Source organism: Capsicum annuum, chromosome 1 (genome assembly GCF_002878395.1).
Source record: "Capsicum annuum cultivar UCD-10X-F1 chromosome 1, UCD10Xv1.1, whole genome shotgun sequence".
In the NCBI taxonomy this organism is placed as follows: Eukaryota; Viridiplantae; Streptophyta; class Magnoliopsida; order Solanales; family Solanaceae; genus Capsicum; species Capsicum annuum.
This window is the reverse complement of record NC_061111.1, coordinates 146,879,373-146,888,613: the sequence shown is the minus strand read 5'-3', so window position 1 is coordinate 146,888,613 and position 9,241 is coordinate 146,879,373.

Below are 9,241 nucleotides of genomic sequence, written 5' to 3'. Positions count from 1 at the left end.
AAAATTAGGTTTAATTGAATTATTTTGATATCTCTATTATGGTATTATTTTGTTGTAGTTTACAAGTGGTAGATGAATGTTGGTGATCAGTTTGAGAAATTCTTTGTGTAAAGGTTAGATTTAACTGTATTATTTTGATATTTTTACTGTCCTATTATTTTGTTGTAGTTTGTAGGTGGTAGATGAATGTCGGTCGACTTTGAGAATTTTTTTGTGTAAAGGTTGATATAATAATATCTTGATTATTATATTGTTTGATTGACGTTTATGATCAATTCCTATCTCTTGTTTTTATTATTATCTGTTTTTTTCTTCTACTTTCGTTGCTACTATATTTTTCTGTAATCTGTTCGCCCAAAGTAGCTATACGGAAGATGTTAGAAATTGCTTTTGTTGCTAATCATCAGTTAATGCATTTATCCGCTAATAATGATAATTACTTTTTTACTTTTATTTATTTTGTCTAAAAATTTGTGTAATTAATGATGTTTCAGTTGCTTGATTTATAAATATGTTGCATAGCAGCGAGCTTGTAAATTTGATTATATTAGAGACAAAAGTTACTATAGATGTGGTGGTAAAGCAATACTAACACCAAGTAAAAATTTTAATGTGCATATTTTATACCATTTGTCATTCCCAATGTTTGATATTGCATTTCAATATGTGAGATGCTTCTTATATTTTTCTATGTTAATCAATCGGTATATTTTTATTACTTATTTGAGAGACTCAAATTTTCTTCGTTAATATATTCTTAACTTTATTATTTAGAACCTACGACGCACGTTCATAATTCCTTTTTGATAATTACTAAAATTAAGAGGGCTTTAGATGTTGCAATCCAACTCAACAAGCTAAATTTGATGGAATACATGAGACATGATCTATAAATTATTCTCCGTGATCATAATTGATGTATAGAATTAATAATAGGGTAAACAATGAAATAAAATATGTATAGTTTTATTAATTAACATGAGGCACACGTGCAAAGCACGTACCCAATTTTTGTAGGCTTCACATGAATTTATTATGTCTTTCTTATCCTAAATTAAAATTTTAAAGACCTTGAAAGATCTCACCCATTTTTATAAATTTAAATAATTATATTGACATTTAAAATGTTATACAAAAAGTAATAGGTAATAGAAAAAGTGATAATGACACCATAAAAGATCTATTTATTCAATTAAACTAAAAAATAATTAAAAAATTGACGGATTGTTTTATATGAAAAAATAATAAGAGAGAACACCCAACTTCTTAAAATTCATTTTATCCCTAATTGAAGTTTTAATAATCTTGTAAGATTTCACCAATTCAAGAAACATTTACAAGTATTTTGCTAAATCAGACTTTCAACCATTTAATTTAAATGTTATCTTTATTTATAGATTAACTTTATTGACGCAATCATACAATAATTATAGCATAAAATATTTTATATATTACTTAAATATTGTATTTCATAAAGTCAATAAGTTTAACTGAGAAAAAGATAATGAAGGTAATTCAACATAAGACAACAATCATTTTAGATTGTTAAAAACTTTAATTTAAAAAAAAAAAAAAACAGTAAAATAAAAAGGAGAACAGTTTTAGTGCATGCATTTATTTGAAAGTTAAAATAAAGTCTAGAATATACTCTAAGAAAAATATTATTTTTTAATTTATAAAAACTTTTACTTCCTTCATTTTAACTTGTTTGTCTGATTTTGACTTAGCCAGAAGTTTAAACGCATGACACTACTATTATCATAAGCTTTTTAGGAATTTGTGTTCAGCAGTTAGTATAATAAGAAAATAAACATGAGGTAAGCCTAACTTTTGGAACTCTACAGTATACATAAACTTGCGACTTTTTCAAAAATATTTTGTTTAAGGATATCTACTTTTAGCTCTTCGATTTTTGCTCTAAACACTCTACTAATAAGATCAGGTCTATTTTGTGCTTCATTCACAGATACTAAATGTTTCTTTATTTCAGGCCAATATGGGTTACACGTTATGATTATAAATAAATCAGGCTTATCAAAATATTGAACTAATGTAATAGTATTCGTGTATCGTTGACGCGTATCTCTAGATCCACCAATAAAAGAATTTAAAAGAAATATTCCTTTTTCAACATTAGAAGCATCTCCTTCACTCAATCTCAAAATATCAATAACTCCTTGCAATACATTCATTTTGAACAAATCTCGGTTATATGAATAAAAATTCAATCGTTGAGTTTCACTTTTTATATACTCATCAATCATATATTATTGAATTATTCTTTCTGTGTGTAAAATTTTACTTTCATCATCGTCTCTCATTTGTAGTTTATAACAATAATATTCACAAATAGATATTGTATTTCGTTTTCGCTTTTCTTTATCTAGAATATCATGTTTCGTTTCAAGATATCCGTTGGGAGAGCAAACATTTTGTATATTCAGTGTCTCATCAATTTCAGAAGTTTTAGGATGTTCATAAATATTTTCTATCTCACAAATATTTTTAATATCATAATGCCATCTACTTAGATGATATATATGAAAATAACAATGGATATTATAAAGCATCATAACATTCGTAATAATAATTTACTCTTCTTGTACAATTATTGCGAGTATATATTTGAATATGAGGCGCCCGACTAGCATTTTCATCATTTTCCTCAACATATATTATTATAATATCAGATGAGCTAGGTAGATTATCGTTGATCTAAACTTAAGTCACATCTAATAGCAGTGTGAAAGTCTTCTAGGTTAGAAATGTTTACCAAAAATCGAATAAAGATAGAATATTGATTATTTGATAATATGTCCATTAATTTTTTCACCATTGATTCATGAACTTTGTTGGAACAAGCCATCCTATATGCTAGCTCGTTACTATTCTTATAGAAGTACAACTGTAAAAAAAAATTGATTTTTCATCTTGCGGATACAAATTATTTATAAAATGATACATCTGTCCTTGAACTATAAATATATATATATACACCATAATCGTTTTTAGTCAATTTTTACCATATTTTGCAACAAGTGATGTAAATGCAAATAGATTGTTTATGTTCGACAGTATATGAATTCTTATTTCATTGACATTTCATGTGAAGTCAACTTGACAGTACCATTGGCACAACAAAATTCAGGTGATTCATATTCAAATCTCTTTGCAAAACAAAATTTACATTTTGAAAAATTTTCGAGTGAAACATAATTTGATTGGGGATATTGATCAAATAGATTTGAAGTTGAATCTAGAATAAAAGATTAATATTAACCAACACTCACTAGCCATTGGTGTAACTAATACAGGACTACATACTCACCTTTTTCGTAAGTGTATAACGAAAGCATGGTAGTGTTTGTAGACCACAAGGATATTAATACCATTTTAGTTGATTTAGAGAAAGTATTTTCAAGAAGTCGATGTCTCTTTAATTCTTGATATTTAAATTTGCGGTGCAATAATAAAGTCTGTTTTTCTTCACTTGTCAATAAATGTCAATCTAATTATGTTCAAACTATATTATGTCGCCATTAAGAGCATATAAGTTCAAATATGAGAAAAACAATAAAAAAGAAGAATAAAATATACACCATAAGACATACACTTGTGATAAACATAAACATTAATTGACATCTAGAAAAATAAAATTTGCTAAAGTTATATACTTACATGTACGATGCTAAATCCTTGTCAAAAAGACCTTTGTTATTTCTTTTATTTTGTACATCCAAAAGCGAAAGATAGTAGCAGTTCTTGAAATATAAAACAAGTTATATCAAATTTAATAGTCAAACACCCAATAGAAAAATCAACAATTCAATCACACCTTCAATTTGTACGGATAATAACTCTCAATTTCACTTAAAATTTGACATCATATTTAAGTATTTTACTAAGTGCCTATTTGAATTGACTTTTGGCTTTTGGCTTATAAGCCATAAGTCAAAAGCTAGAAATTTCAACTAATACCTTTTGACTTATTTTTAGCATTTTAAGTCAAAAGTCATAAGTTGAAATTTCTAACTTATAGCTTTTGGTGTATTTTTAACATTTTAGCTTAAAATTAAGTGCTTATAAATACTTTTTAAATTTATCCAAACACTTTAAAAGTGCTTAAAAGTCATTTTGACTTTTCCAACTTCTATTATCTTTCATAAGTTGAGAGACTCAAGCTCTTTAACTTCTCCAACTTCCAGCCAAAATCACTTTATTTTTTGATTTATTTATTAAGGAAAAATATTAATAGGTGTGCAAATTATTGGATGCCATACTCGAACAACAATCAACACTTCTTACGAAAAAATGAATGGAATGATTAAACAAATAGATCAAGAAACACATAATTAAGAGCATAAATGACCACAGAAGCTACAGATCAACAAAAAGAACATTATATCAATTATTCGAACAAACAAAAAGAGAAAAACTCACAACCACCACCCTCCCCTAAAATAATTTTTACAACAAATCAAAGATTAGCACAAATTGTAGAAGTATAAATGTATAAGGAAAAAAAAATTCTCACCAATCATCAGAAGATCTAATTTACAATCACACAAATTACCTTATGATTACTTTGTCAAACACCTTCGAATTAAATAAATTTAAAAAATGATTGAGATTTTTTCATGTTCTACGATATCTAACAAGTCTTTATGTATGAGGATGATTCGAGATATAGAATTTAACAAAGAATTTTTACAAGATAGACCATCCTTTTATTTGGATATTTCTCAAGAATAAAATATTTTAGAGGCTTTTTATGATTGTGATAATGATATAATCTGAAATATGCACAAGCCTATTTTTAAGAATATTCTTCTTCTTTTCTTGTTATAACTATCAATCTATATTCAAATTAAAAAAAAAAAGTGCAATAACTTGCCTAACCAAGATGAAAGAACCTAAACTGATAAGAAAAACATAACTTAAGAAATTTTAAAGAAAGTAATCACCGACTCTTTTTTGAAGAGTCATCATATTGTACAGTACTAAATCAGTGAGTACAAGATAAGAATAAGATGATATTTGTGATAAAAAATGTGATAAATTAAAATTTAAAAAGTTAATGAGAAGCTTTTCAATACCATCCACGCATTGTGGTTCTTAAAGAAATATTGAAGGAAAAAAATATGTTCTCCGTCTTATTTTATGTGACACTTTTTTTTTACTTCATCCAAAAAAAAAACTATTACTTTACTATAATTAAAATATTAATCTTAAAATTAAAATAATTTATAATCATAAAAATATTCAATATTGTAAATTCTAATTTTTAATTTAAATATTGTGTGAAATTACAGAGTGTCACATAAAACAAGATAAAAAAAATATTATCTTATTTGGCTATATTTTGATTGTGGTGTTTCCACGTGTGGTAGATGTACATCAAATAAATTTGTGGTTCAAATTTTTGATAAATTCATAATTGTTTCATTTTGTGGGATCCACGTGAAGAGCCAAAATGTGAATTGTGAGGACGATGAAAACTCATCATTCCCAATTATAATATATAATAAATTATGTATTGACTTACATTTGGTACCAGAGCGTAATTAAATATATCTAGAATTATATTTGTCATTCATAAAAGATAACTTATTTGATAATGCATGAATTGTATTGAGTTTCATCGATTCATTTGAATTATAGTAATGTATGAGCATGTTATTGTTTTAAAATAATACACACAAATAAATTCAATTTGAATTTCATTAAAAAATTCTCTTTAAGTTTTTGGGGTTGTTCCTTATTTAATAAGTTAATATTATGCTATTTTAATTATTTCAATTAAATCGCTATTTGATTTTTATGAAAAGTTTTAACTTTTTTGTGATAAAAAATAAATTTATAAATTTATTTTGATTTTCAGTATATTTTTTTTTTATTTTTAATGATTATTTTCATTACTAGAATTTTTTCTACAAGATGAACATACAATGTCTACACCATAACTAGCTTAACAATGCTTAAAGTTCTAGATTTTTATCATTTACATTGGTCTTTTACTTGATGGTGAAATCTACTACGTTATTTAATATTGTCAATTAAGGGATTTAGCATGACTAAATTATTGTAGTTAAAGATAATATAATTTATAAAGAATTATTAAATTATATATGCTCTCTAAATCTAGTATGCCTAGTTAAATGTTGTCTTCAACTTGTCAAAAATTTAAATTGTGTAATTGTAGATAAAATTATTGGGAACCAAAGAAAGAAAAGTGGGATTGAGAGAATAAGAAATTTTCTTACTTTCTTTTATTTTTATGAGTTTTGAAATATCCTTATTCATAAGATTGAGATACATATGTGAATTGAAAGAACTCAACGAATATATGCAATATTGACTTCTTATTAAAATGAAAGATTTACAGAGTTTTAGTATTTCCCGAATCAAATAAAGTCATTATACTAGTTCAAATATTTTCCTATTTTTATTGATATTTTTTTAATGTTACTGATCATAAAATTATCAAGGCTTTAGAAGATTATGATTCATCTTATATACGATTTTTTTCAAAATTTTTGTCATAAAAAAATCTTAATAGCTCAATTAATTGTCTTTTTCAATTTTCACCTTATTGATGATGGTTCGATTCCCTACAATATAGTCCCTTTTCCCTTTCCTTACTCTTTTCCTTTTGCTTTCTTTTCAGAAAGTCTCTTTATCATGTTGACGAAGTGTCAAATTCCTAAGGTTAATGATTTGAACAATAATATGAAGATCCTTTTTAGTGAAAATTTTAAAAAATTATATTGTATTCTTTGCTTTACTATCTACATTATATGTCTTTTATTGAAATTCCTTAGTTTTAGGAACTAGCATCTCAACAGTATGACTCTGACACTTCGTTTGGATGGTGGTTTGTCATGGTTTCATAATATACGGTATTATATGATATGATATCGTACTGTGCAGTTTAGTACAATACAATATTTGGATGGATTGTATCATTCACTGTCATTTAATAACAATTTTATTGTTTGATTTGACAGTATAATATTGTATCGTAATTGATAAGTTTATTAAAATACCCTTAATTATTATAATTGTTAAACTTATCAATAATTGTTAATAAAATAATTTCTTTCTACTAATTTATCAATAATTATGCTATGTAGATATATTAAGTTGTTAAATTCATGTAAATTCTAACAAAGTCAATAAAAGAGTAGATCAAAATAAATATAATCGGATTCATTTTTTATAGTAATAAATTTCATTTATTTTTGATCTTTTGAGATATGACACCAACGATAAGTACAAAGTTTGAATACATCTTTTGTGTATGCTACATGTGTGTTTGATATGAAATCTAGAAAAAAAAATTCTAAGAAAATAAATTATTTCTTACTTATTTTCTTGTGTTCGTTTTGCAAGTAGAAAAATATTTTCTAAAAATATTTGTATATAACATAAAATAATAAAAACAAACATGATAAAAGGGGCAGGGTAGGTAAAAAAAATTTTTTTTTTTGTTGTAAAAAAAAAACTTGGGGCGGAGATAGTGGAGTAGGGGGTCAGGATAGGGGGTAGGGGTGGGGTAAGAAAAAAAGTTTAAATTGTTTTATTTTTTTTATCAGTAGGGGAGGGGGGAGTTGGTAGGGATGGGGGTGGTGTAAAAAAAAATTGTTGAAGGTTTTAAAAATATTTTCTTAAAAAAAAATTGGTGGAGGAAGGGGGCTAGTAGGGAGGAGGGGAGAGAGGGTTGGGGTGAAGGTGGGGTAAAAAAAAAATTTGATTTTTTTTAAATAATAAAATAAAAATTGAGGTTGAGTTTGATAGGGGGCGAGATAAGCAAAAAGTTTGAATTTTTTTTTTCTTTTTAAAAAATAATTCTTTAAGAAAATCAATGGGGGAGGGGATCAATGAGGCAGGCAGGGTGGAGGTCAAAGTAGAAGGTAAAGTTAAATAATATAAGGTGAATCATAAAATAAGATTATATAATATTAAGTAAGAATATACTTAAAAAGATAAACAAATTATGGGATACCATCAAATCGATGGTTATATGAAGTTAGGGTTTTCATGGTTATAAAATCATGAAATTAAATAATATCATACTACAAAATTTTAAAAATAATCAAAATAAACATGACTCTATTAATAACTATACCATACCATATTACGGGAAACCACTGTCCATACCTCCTCTACTATAACTACGCTTTTTTGAGAGTCTTCACCGTTCTTGGTGGATATTTTGCTTGCGGCCTTTTGCTTGCAGATCAACGTGGAGATGTGACACTTAAAGGGCGAAATGTTCACCACTAGATCAGCATATATATACAATACTACTGCTACTGGTGTTTGCATGAATAGTTTTAGCCAAAAAAAAAAAAAAGATGTTTGCATGAATAGTCGACTTGTACATATTACAATTTACAAGTCCTTTTACTGTAGCTATAGGATTTCTTCCACTAACACTTCTGTAGGGGTTGTGCCAGTAGAATCTTTGTTAAATAAATAAAATCTTTTTTGACCCTCCCCCTAAAAGAAAAAAAAGTCTCAACAGTATTAGAAAATGTATGTATTCAATTTGGAATTAATAGTTTAGAAGGTCAAACTAAATTTAATGTAAGCCAAATCATATGTTATACTTATTTTGCACAATCCGCATTTTATTAAAATAGATTAAAGGCAATCACTTTTATCAATGCTGAAGATTATAATAACTATTTATATGATCAACATTATGTTCTATACACATGTTAATCTTAAGGGACCAAAGGTCTCTTTTTCAAAGTTTTTTTTTTTCACACCTTTATGAATATTGAAGACTATTCATGAGTAATAAAAAAACTAGACACTTTTGCTTTAGCATAACTTTAAAATCGAAATTTGAAACTTGAATATTTAAGTTTTTAAAGTGTGATTTTTGAAATTGAAGTTATATTCAGACATATATTTTATTTGGAAAATTTTAAAGTTTTATGAGTAAAATTAGCAAAAACTCAAAAACTGGACAACTTAAAATTTAAAGCACCTGAAGATAAGATTTTTGAAATTTGATTAATTTTCATAATTAATCAAATGTTTGAAAACAATTTTTCAAAATTTATTCTCAAAATTCGGTCAAACTCCAGTATACAATATATATTAGATATTTATTAATCGCCAATCTTAAGGGGCCATAAGTGTTTTTTCTCAAAGTTTCCTCTCCTAGGGCTCATGTGGTATGAGGAATAAAGATAACTAATTTCATCTTTATGAATAAAATTACCAAAAA